This window comes from Elephantulus edwardii, unplaced genomic scaffold, assembly GCF_000299155.1.
Source record: "Elephantulus edwardii isolate Elephantulus edwardi_28Jun2011 unplaced genomic scaffold, EleEdw1.0 scaffold00257, whole genome shotgun sequence".
Taxonomy (NCBI): domain Eukaryota; kingdom Metazoa; phylum Chordata; class Mammalia; order Macroscelidea; family Macroscelididae; genus Elephantulus; species Elephantulus edwardii.
In genome coordinates this window covers 857,094-869,427 of record NW_006400007.1, presented here as the reverse complement: position 1 = coordinate 869,427, position 12,334 = coordinate 857,094, and positions in this window count along the sequence as shown.

Below are 12,334 nucleotides of genomic sequence, written 5' to 3'. Positions count from 1 at the left end.
CTGCGTCGCCCTCGCGCTGCGTCGCCCTCGCGCTGCGTCGCCCTCGCGCTGCGTCGCCCTCGCGCTGCGTCGCCCTCGCGCTGCGTCGCCCTCGCGCTGCGTCGCCCTTCAATAAGTGACTTCTGTTTCACATTATCCAGAGTAGACAAGTTCAGCTCAAGTAAAACATCATGGTTCTTAACGAGGAGAGTTTCAAATGCATTTTGCCTTCATAGCTTTCCGTGAACAACTGGGGCTAAAGAGCTGCTATTAAAAGAGCTGTATTTTTTTTATAGCCAGTTCTTGCCCTGGGACTAAACCATGTTTGCTTAAGGATACTAAACTGAGACAGGCTCCTTCATATAAAGGCAGAAAATACTAAGAGCAAGTTCTGCAATGTTTTTATAATAATTCAAAGTGTAGGCAGATGGATTTTCCACTTTTTTTACACCTTAAAAAAATGAGGCATATCTGTTTCATTTTATTTATTTTTCAGTCATTGTCAAGTAAAGACAACTCTTTGCCCAAACTCTGTTTGGACAGATTGCTTAGGAGTAAAAGGGAAGAGGGGGATATGGGTTAAATATTTGTCTTAAGAATGACGGAAGAAGCTCAAGGCCGAGTTGTCTGTAAGCACATTTCAGATGAATGCTGTCCTGACTATATTCTACTACTTACCTAGATTATAATCTTTTGGCTTCCTAAAAACAAACAAACAAACAAAAAAACAATAGAAAAAGAAAAGGATGATGGTACAGACTGAGACTGGCAGAATTGTTTATCACTCAGACTTGAGGGAACTGCCCCCATTTGAGACACTTTATGTTATGTGCCACTGTTGTAAAGTGGGACTGACATCAGAGTTGGGGGAAATCTAAGAGGGGATAAAGAATATATACGGCATGGAAACAGATGAGGGAGAGTACTGTTTAGGAGAAATATATGATTAGGTATTATTGTCATGACAAGAGTCCAGAATGAAAGCTGCATGGTCGAGTGGACTGGGGGGAGGGGGAGGGGACTGGATAACAATGAAAGACATTTTTTTTCACTTGTCAAAAAGGGAAAAAAGCGAACTGGGGGTGAGGTGGGTAGGGAGGAAAGTGTGCAACAATGAATGAGTGGAAATAAAAAAATGAAATGAAATTTTTAAAAAACTAAAAAAAAAAGGAAAAGGAACAAATGAGTGTTTTGGAAGTGTTTTTCTTCCATACTTCCCTTCTTTGAACTGGAGCTCTTAAATCCAAGGTTTGTTTTTACTCTCATTCTGGTAACAGCTAAAAATGTTCACTCCACCCTGTCACTTTTCCTTCATTTCCATGTAATATATGATGTCCTAGTTTTCCTGTCTCCTCATTTTATCCCCTCTTATTTTTTTCTTACCTTTCCCCCTGACTGACCAGTGTTTACAGCTAGCCCATGATACAATCACACTCCTCAAGCCTTTTTTCCTTTCATCTGCCTCCCAGTGGGGAACCCAAAGACTTGCTACCTAGTCCTTTAGTCCCAAATTCCTCTTGTTCTGTCCTGTTCATTCACTTCACAAAGAACAAAGCAAAGAATTCTAGTGCTGAAAACATAGCCAACCAGAAGGAAAACGAAAAACAGCCAAAGAAAATGCCCCTATTTCCCCTTCTCATATTTTTGGAGGAAATAGACGTTAGGGGGCTACATCTGTGCTATCTCACTTCTTTCATACAATCGGTAAGGGGAAGAGCTTGGGTTCCTGGCTCTGAGACTTATTGTCTGAGTGATCTTGGACAAGTTGCTTCACCAGAAGCCTGAGCTCCTTTCCAGAACAAAACAATGGTATAAACAAATAAATAAATGATGTTGCTAAGACTTAATTTCTTAACTATAAAGGAAATACTAAATGGAGGTTAAAAGGAGAGGCTCGGTTTCTCATGTATGACGAGAGTCTAGGGTTTTCCAAGACCTGAGGCCTTAGTATCCTCATTTGTGAAATAGATTTGATGATAATATCTGCCTCTTTAGGTTTTGATGAGGACTGACTGAGACAATAGTGCATGTTATTAGATGTGGAGTTGTCGTGTACTAGTAACACCACCATGTACAACAGACCATAACCCTCCCTAATTCAATGCCATCCTCACAATCTTCTCTGTGCATAAGTCCTTTGTTGCAGTCACTGCCAAACAATTCCATGAAATGTTTTCCTTGTCTTCTCTGACTCTGATAACACGTCCACAGTGTGTGAGACTAAGCCTATGCAGAACCCTGACTGCACGTCTTTAGAGACAAGACTTGTTTGTTCTTTTGGCAGCCGATAGGATATTCAGTATTCTTCACCAATACCACAATTCGAAGATATGGATTCCTCTTCAGAGCACCTTATTAATCGTCCAAGTTTAACAAGCACATGGAGCAACTGAAATATCATGACTTGAGTTGAGTGTACTTTAGTCTTTAAATTGACATCTTTGCTCTTTAACTCTTCAAAAGGTCCTTGACACAAGATTTTCCTGCTGAAGTATTTCTTTTCATGTCAAACAGCTGTTTGGATGAATGTTGACTGGATTTAAGTAAAACAATGCATAGACAGTTTGTCTGGCATTAAATGTTAACTAATATCACCAGAAGAGTGTCTATTTGTGTTTCATTGATTATGCAAAGGCATTTGACTGCGTGGATCATAACAAACTGTGGCTGACTCTGAGAAGAATGGGAATCCCAGAACATTTAATCGTGCTAATGCGAAACCTATACTTGTACCAAGAGGCAGTCGTCAGAACAGAGCAGGGCAACACTGCATGGTTCAAAATTGGGAAGGGTGTACGCCAGGGATGTGTCCTATCTCCATACCTTTTCAACCTGTATGCAGAGCAGATTCATCCTAGAGAGGGTTAAACCAGGTTACTCCTTGGAGGCAAGGATTCTGGGGCTTTGTCTGACATATTTTGGACATGTTGTAAGGAGAGACAGGTCTTTAGAGAGGGACATCATGCTTGGTAAGGTAGAGGGACAGCGCAGGAGGGGAAGACCCACTATTAGGTGGATTGATTCAGTGACTGGGGTAATCGGGATGGGTGTGTCAAAGGCAATGCGATTGGCACATGATAGAGCAAGGTTTAGGGCTGTTGTACATAGGGTCGCTATGAGTCACAAACGACTCGACGGCACATAACAACAACAACAACAATATCACAAAGAATATTGTTCTTTTTAACAGTAATATTTTTCCCCCATGCGAAAACAAGACTCTTAATGAGATAATTGACACAGTGGCTGAAATAATGGGCTCAAATATAACAGTGGTTATGAGGATGGTATGTTTTGTTTTGTTCTTCATAAGGTCACTATGAGTTGGGACTGGCTCAGTAATGCCTAATGACAACAACAACAACACTATTATTCCATTTAAAAAAATGGATGCTGTCATGAAGTTAAAAGTGAGATACCATATTATAGAAATGCTTTATTTTACAAGAATTCCAAGGGCATTCAAGTAATAACGACTTTACTTCTTGTGAGCCCTACTGATGAAGTCTATAGCAGGTTGCACTGTTAACCTAAAGGCCATGTCTTCAGAAGTTCAGACCCACTAGCTACTGAGGAAGAAAATACTGTCTTTTTTTCATCACAGTTTACACTTTCTGCTGAAGGGTTGTTGTGCATCAGAATAGACTCAATGACAATGAGTTTCAATTTTGAGTTTTTAAAACAGACTTCTTGTATTTTCTGATTATAGCAATGAAAGCATACTGCTTGCAAATGTTCTTTCATACATTCACAGATATATGTGGTGAGTTTTAATTTTTTTTACAAAACTAGGGTAATTCTATAAATACTATTTGTAAGACCTAGGTCTGTCATTTAAGTGACATACATTGAGAACCTTGGGACAAAAACGTTCAGCTGCACACCAAAAAGTTTGCAGTCCTGGCCTACTCAGCAGTCCTGCTAAAGAAAGACCTGGCAATCTGCTTCCATAAAAGATATAGCCAAGAAGGCTGTTCTGTTTGATCACAGGAGGTCATTATGAGTCACCGCTCATTCAACAGCACCTGACAACAGCAATGTATATACATATTCTTTTCCTAGGAATACCACAATAAATCATTACAAGTTTTATTACTTAAAAATGTTGTATGTGATCAAGTTGCCTGCAACTCATAGCGACTCTACGTACAGCGGCTCTGAAGCCTGCCCTGTCCTAAGCCAGTCTCACTGACTCCAACACATCTACCTCCATTGCCCCAGTTATTGTGTCAATCCATCCCTTCTGGGGTCCTCCTCTTCTCTAAAAGCTCAAAGTCTAAAGTCAAGGTATGGCCACCTCCAAGTCATCTTCCCTCAGGACTCTGGGGGCAGATCTTTCCTTTACTCTCCTGGCTTCATTGTTCTTTGGTTCACAGCAGGATGACTCCAATATCTGCCTCTGTCTTCACAGACCTTTCTCTTCTCTGTCTCTTTGGAGTCCTGATTCCACTTGTAAAGACAAATCATTGAATTGCGGGTCCATTCTAAGTCCGGGATGACTTTTCCCAAAAATTCTTAAGTAATGATATTTGTGAAGATCATTTCCCTCCAGACAACGTCACATTTATAAATTCTGGGGATTAAGGAGTTAGGATATATCATTTTCTTGCAAGTCACCATTTAACATCCTACAACATATATCCATATAAAGAAATCTACATCATCGTTTCTAATGGCTATGAAGTACTTTTGCATATAGTTGTGTCATCATTTAGTTAGCCAGTTTCCTATTGTTGGGCAATTAGGACATCTCCAATGATTTTAAAATTCACAACAATAATAAAATAAGCAACCATTTATCACTGTCCCTAAAGTACAACCTGGGAACTCTTTGGAATAAAGATTTGTTTCTTTGTCTCATTAATTTTTCTTTCTTGGTGTAATCGTTTATTATTATTAGTTTACTTAGAAAATTTGAATACATTATTTTCCAGAATAGATTCTTCCAATTTCTCTCACCCTCCCCCATCAAATTACACAGCCCCAAGATTAATCCCCCACCCCCGCCCCCTGCACATCCGCATCCCCCTGCTTCCACCCTCCCCCACACCCTGAATACACATACTTTGAGCATTTTGCCAGGAGGGGGCAGTCTTGGGAGAAGGACAACACATTAGGAAAGGGCAGTGAAGGTGAGGAAGATCCTCAGTGGGAGACACACTGCACGAAGGAGCTCGGGCACAGGTGAACTGTGAGGAAGGCACAGGGTCAGGCCGGGTTTCAGTCTGTTGTACATATGGCCACTATGAGTTGGAGTCTCTCGAGGGCACCTAACAACAACAAATGGCCACCTGACCAATTATTTTTCTCTTGGAAAAATTAATTTTTTTAATCTTAACTCAAATTTATTAATTTTTTTCTTATATTTTTAAATTATTAAATTTTATTAGTTTTAATGAACATTTACATAGATTTTGGGTTTTCATTCATTGATTGTTGCACTGTTTTCTCTACCCTCCTCCCCAGTTCGTTCTTCTTCCCCACCCCCCGAATGTCTGTTTTAATTGTCCAATTGCCACAGTGCTTGTCAAAGCCAGTTTTGATTAATCTCCTTTGTCAGTGTGTCCTTTGCCATTCCCTATCACTCCTCCCTGAGAGAGACTTCACCCTGATTCATAAGGAAAAGGAGATGGCGTATTCTCTTAGCTATTTCCTGCTGAAAAGGGACGCTGTGGGTTTCAGGGTGAAGATCTTCTCTCACTACTCTAAAGGGCCCCTTTGGCAGTAGGGAACACATAGACTATTATGGAGATTGATTTTGGAATTTAGATGCACTGTTATCAATTATGCTTAGCCGTACATGTCCATATGCTTGAAGATGTATCATGGAAGTGTTGCAGCCTAGAAGACACAAATTTAACTAACAAGTTAAAAGTACATGAGTCAAAAATTAAAAAGCAATAATATTCCGAGTAGAGGTTCTAACAGTGGCACAAATCAAGTTACAGAGGTGAGGTGGTTCTTACAATAAAAGGCCTATAGACTAGCACTTTGCCTATTATAGTGTAGGGTTAGGAACCACAAGATGTAGAGGCTCAGCTATGTCATTTATACTTTTTAAGTCCTGGAGCAAATTCCATCTACCACTGGGTTGTTTTACAACTCAGAAGTCCACATGCAAGGCAGAGGTGAAGTAAGGAACTGCTTATAACCTCATAAGTTCCATTCCAACAACTAAGAGATAGTGAAAAGAGTTGGGACCTCAGAAGGCTTTTAGGACCAATTAGTAGGCTCTGTGTCCAGGAGAAAATGAATATACTTACCAGTAATGTTAATGCTCACCCACAGCTCTTCTGGGATTATCTAAATCGTTGAAGTGTCCTCCTTTGTTTCCAGCTGGGAGCTGGGGCCTGTCAGTCCTGTCTGCCATGAGGACCTGATGTAGGCCACCTTGGCCAAGTGTCCTTCCGAACCACACTTAAAGCAAGTGAGTGGGAGCTTCCTCTCTACTCCCTTGCCTTTCTGTGGCTCTCATCTGTGACACTGTCTACTGAAGTGGCCCAGCTTTCCACAGTGGAAGCAATTCTGACCTCCTTTATTAACTTTGGGTGGCACTGTATATGAATAAGACTTCCTTTTCCTGACACAGGCCCTATACTGGCAGCAATAGCTGCCCCAATAATTTTGGCCATTCTCTGGTCTTTTATCTTCCCTCTAGATCCCAGTTGTTAAAAGAGGGAAAAATTTAAGCAAATGTATAACAAATAATTTTGAACATTATAATCTTTTAAGCTTAAGGCTAGAAGTATTAACAATATCATCATTTCTAATCCAGAGATACATGTTCCAATGCAGTATCTATTTCCATAAATGGTTTTGGTAAGAGGAATGTTGTAAATGTGAATACATTTCCACTATTCCTCCTCCATACCACGATATAGTGTTATTAGCTTGAGCAGTTATAAATCCATTGTCATCCTTACTCTAATGGAATTCTTTTTTTTAAATTTAAATTTGTTATTAATTTCAGTGAAAATTTACAAAGGCTTTGGATTTCCATTCATTCATTGTTGTAGATTTGTCCCCTCCCAAGGCTCCCCCCCCCCAGAACACTACCCTCTTGGAAAAGTAAAAGAAAAGATTCTTTCATTATTTTACAAACCCTCCCCCAGGTCCACTCCACCATGTAGCCATCGCTCTAGACTCCTGTCATGACTGAAATACCTAATCACATATCTCTTTTAAACAGTTTTCTCCCTTCTCTGTTTCAGTGCAGTATACATTATTGAACCCATCTTACTCAGTCTCTCCCCAACCCCAAGTTCAGTCCTGTTCTACAACAGTGGCATCATGTAATATTTGTCCTTTTGTGACTGGGATATTTCACTCAGCATAATGTTCTCCAGAGTCAACCATTTTGAATAATATTGCATGAGTTCCTTGTTTTTTAATGCAGCATAGTATTCCATTTTGCAAATATACCACAGCTTCTCTATCCATTCGTTTGTTGATGGGCACTTAGGTTGTTTCCAACTCCTTGCTATTGTGAACAAAGCTGCAATAAACATGGGTGTGCATGGAAAAATTCTTAAATGTGAAGTTTTAATTAGAAAGTATGATGTTTTAACAAGATTTTTGTATGTCATCAATTTAATTCCCAGAAAAAAAACTGCAGAAATTTACTTCCAATACCACTACCTGGAAATGCCTGTTCCTATGAATCTTCACCAACAACAGATCCCAGGAAACTTTTTTTCGTTTTGGTAGCCTTGCTATCCTGGCTCAGCCAAGGGATTGATATGAGACATGCATCTGGCCAAACAAACTGTGTAGGACTTTAAATCTTAGCCAGAGGGACACAGAAATGGAAGAAACTAGAGAGTAAAATGACTAAGTAGTTCTGCCAAGAGTGTCTGGAAATATGATTTCCTTTCTGCCTTCTTAGGTTTATCATTTCTCCTATGATCCTATGAGGTCCTCACAGCTTTCCTATAAATTTTCTCTAGAGAGTTAGGATTGATTTTTGTCACTTATATCCAAATCCAGCTATTAAGTACAGAAAACAAAATCCTGTGGCTATTGATCGTGTTCTCCTTTATGATGATCCCTCTGGGTCTCAGTCAAAGGTGATCTGGGCAGGAGATGTGAGTTTGGGAGAGAGTGGGAGTATTATGATAGGCATATCAAAGAGAATATGAGCCTCTGGAAGGGGTGATATTATTAACTATCTTAGGAAGAATACTACTCTGTGTAGCTTCCTGACCATATTGCTTGACCTAAGCATTATAAATGTGCTTCATTATAAAAAAGGAAATAAAAACTAAGGGAGGGGGGAAAGCTATACATAGACATTTAGGAAAAACATAAAATTGTTTACTTTTTTGAAAAAAATGAGACCATGACAGGTAAAATTTTTCAACTGGAGCCTGAGTTCACCTTGGGGAATTTCCATACAATTTAAATCCCTTTTTTTTTTTTAGGTTTGGTTCCTCCTTTCACTGCCTAAACAAAAAAGACATTTATTTAGCGTTTCTCATTTTCAGCCAAAAGCAAAGTCCCAACTCCAAAATGCCAATCAAAAAATATACCCTTGAAAGTGTCCAATAGTGTTGTGAAAAGAATATATTTTATTCATCTTGAAGAAGTTTTGTTATGAAATGACTACCTGGGATGAATGCCGGTTTTCTTGCTATTTATGTAGCCGAATGAACAGACTCAAGTGTTATATATTTTGTTATTGAACAAAAATGGTCTTTTCTTTACAAGAGAAGAAAAACAGTGACCCGAAGGTTCCAGTGGTGACTCTTGTAAACCTGTAAAGGCACAAAGACAGTTAAGAGCAGGGGGCACTTGAGGTTGTCCAACAGCCTGCCCATCTTATGCCCAAATTTGCTCCGACAAATGTTCTGAGATGATATGAGAACAGTACACATTATGTGCAGAGGTCTGGTGGCCTAGTGGTAAGGAGCTGCACTACCATTCCAGAGAAACATGTTTCAAATCCACCAGCTGCTTCTTGGGGGAGAAAGATGAGCAATCTCCTGTGCAGTTAAATGGCTTCTGAAAACCCACAGAATTGATGGTAAATGACAGTAACATCCATTACCTAGCAACAGTGTTAAGATCAAATAGTTACTGAATTAGCTAATAAATGATGCAGCTTATGTAAGTACACAAAGGAAAACAATGCAGGAATGCTATAAATATTTGTCAATTGGCTGTTACTGATTTGTGAACTCTAGAACTACAAGGCCCCTGAGAGATAACTAAAGCCCCTCTCCACACATCAGTTCGTAAACAAGGATATGGATATCCAGAGAGACATGTGGCCTTTTCAGATTCACAGTACTTGTGTTTTAATAAAGTGAAAAGAAGTGCTCTTGGTTTTGTATCTTTATATTAGGCTCTTGATCAATGTTTCACCGCTATAGCTGCACAACACATTACCCCAGAGCTTATAAATATAATCGCCATTTTCTTCTGTGAGTCAGAAAATTGGAAAGAGGTCTCATGGGCAGTTTATTCTTGGAAATCTCTCATGCAGGTAAAATCAGGTTGTTGGAGCTACAGTCCTCTAAAGGCAAAACCAGACTGGATGTCCAAGATGGTGCACTCACATGGCTGACAGCTGAGGTCGTCAGCTGCCTCGGAGCTCAGCTTGTCCTGTCTCCTGGATCACCTATTCACAAGATGTTCAGCACGTGGTCTCAGGCTGGTTTTTTGTTTTGTGTTTGTTCGGGTTTTTTTAAATTTATTTCCATCCATTCATTGTTGCATGGTCTCAGGTTTGTTAGACTTCTTACATGGTGACTGATTTCCCACAGAGCAAGTGCCCCAAGAGACCAGGAAGAACTTGCAGCACTTCTTATGACCCGGCTTCACAAGTCACATCCATCACCTCCTCTGCATGCTAGTGGACAGAGTAACCATAGGCCTTTCCAGATCTGAACAGAGAGGACATGAACTCCATCTTTTCATTAGAAGAGCGTGGAAGGATCTCGGACCATAATTTAAAACTACCACAGCATTGATAGCATAAAGTCTGTCTGTACTTTGTAAGATTTTTAATTTGGTTTTGAATGGCACTATATCAAGATCAAGGAGTTGTGTAATCTGTACCATATTGTGTTGCAAAGCAAAAGATAGAGAGACTCTGATGGCTAGCATCTACCAGCTACTCCTGGAGAAAAAATATACAATATTCTTCTGTTTCTCCTTCCCCACAACCAATATAAACATAAGAAATGAAGTGACAATATAGAGTTTGTAGCCTTTCCAATAAAGGTTTATAAAACATTAAAAAAAATTTATAGCCTTAGAAACGCAATGGAGAGTCACCGTGAGGCAAAATTGACTTGTTGACAGTGAGGGGAGTAATTTTTTTCCCAATTTCATACCTCTAGATTACAATTTTTAAACTTTTTACTTTGTTGTTACTTGTTAGGTGCCATTGATTCAAGCACAGCTCATAGTGAACACTGTCCTATCTTGTGCCATCCTCACAATCTCTGACACACTTGAACCCACAGCTGCAGTCATTGTGTCAATCCACCTGGTTGAAGGTCTCTCCTCTGCTGTCTCTCCACCTTTCCAAGCATGATATCCTTCTACAAGGAATAGCCTCTCCCAGAAACGTGCCAGAACTATGTGAGGTCAAGCTTTGTCATCACTTCTTCCAAGGAGCACTCTGCCTTCACCTTCTTCAAGACATACCTGTTTGTTCTTTTGGTGGTTCATGAGATAGTCAATACTCTCCTATAACACTATAGTCTTTCTTCTCTCATCCTTATTAATTTGTCTAGTTCTCAGATGCAAGCGATTGAAAAGACCATGGTCTGGATCAGATGTACCTTAATCCTCAAACTAACATCATTGTTCCTTAGTAATTTAGGGAGGTCCCTGACTGTGTACACTTTCCCAGTGCAATATAGCTCCTCTGCCAGTACCAAGTATATTGATTTTGGATCTAAGTAAGATGAAGTCATTGACACTTTTCCAATCTCTTCTCCATCTATCATGATGTTACCTATCAGTCCAGTAGTGAGACTTTTTATTTTCTTGAATTTTGAACTTGAGACACAATCTATAGTGAAGGCTACAGCATTTGACCTTTTGCACAAGTTTCTCAAGTCCTTTTAGCAAGCAATGTTGTGTCATCTGCATAGCAAAGATTATTGATGTGTCTTCCTCCAATCCTGATGCCCCATTCTTCTTCAGAGTCCAGCTTCTCAAATTCTTGTCTCAGTACGCAGATTGAATAGGTATGGAAAAGGGATACAATTCTGGCACAAGCCTTTCTTAATTCTTTGCCTTTGATTGCACAATAATTTCTTGGTCTAGGTCTAGGTTTTGAGCACAATCAAGGATATCATCCATGAAGAGACCAAAAGGTCGCTACAAAGACAGAGAAGCCAGTAAAAACTCAAAAATAGATGTCAGAAGAAACTCTGTAAATTGCACTAGAGCATTGAGAAGCCAAAATAGAGATGTTTAAGTGAAAGAGCTGAACAAAAGATTTCAAAGGACAACTAGAGAAGACAAAGTAAACTGTTATAACTGAATATTCAGAGACCTAGAATTGGAGAATAAAAAGGGAAGAACTTGCCTGGCATTTCTCAAGCTAAAAGAACTAAAAAACAAATTCAATACTAGAAGATACTATGAGAAAAATCTTGAATGATCCAAGAGACATCAAAAGAAGAATCACTGTACCAAAAAGAACTGGCCAACACGGAAATATTTCAGGAAATACCATACAACCAAAAACCAGTGATAAGGAAGGAAGAAGTTCAAGTTGCAATGAAGGCATTGGGGGAAAGGAGGCCCCAGGAAGTGACTGACCACGTGAAGTCTGAACAGAGAAGCAATCTCCATTCTCTCTAGCTGGTCCCAGTCAATCCAGCACAGGGGGAAAACGCCAAAACAGAAATACCACATGAACATGGATGGTGGGTTCCCCATGTGTCCCAGAGCCCAGAGGCGTCCTTACATGCTTGGTCAGGAACGTGGGAAGCACAGAGACAGACAGATGGATAGATGGACAGAGCCCCAACAGAGAGACCCAGAGGGCAAGGAGGATGAGGAAGGGGACATGTAGAAATAGAGAGAGACTTAGAGAGATCCAGAGAAGGGAGGATGGCAAGGGCCACAGGAAGAGGTAAAAGAGGAAGAGAGAGGAAAAAGAACAGATAAAATGCAGACCCAGAGACCTGAGGGACAGATGGAGAAAAAGAAAGAAGAGTATTATGCACACTCATGTTTATTGCAGCTTTGTTCACAATAGCAAGGAGTTGGAAACAACCTAAGTGCCCATCAATAAACGAATGGATAGAGAAGCTGTGGTATATTCGCACAATGGAATACTATGCTGCATTGAAAAACAAGGAACTCGTGCAATATTATTCAAAATGGTTGA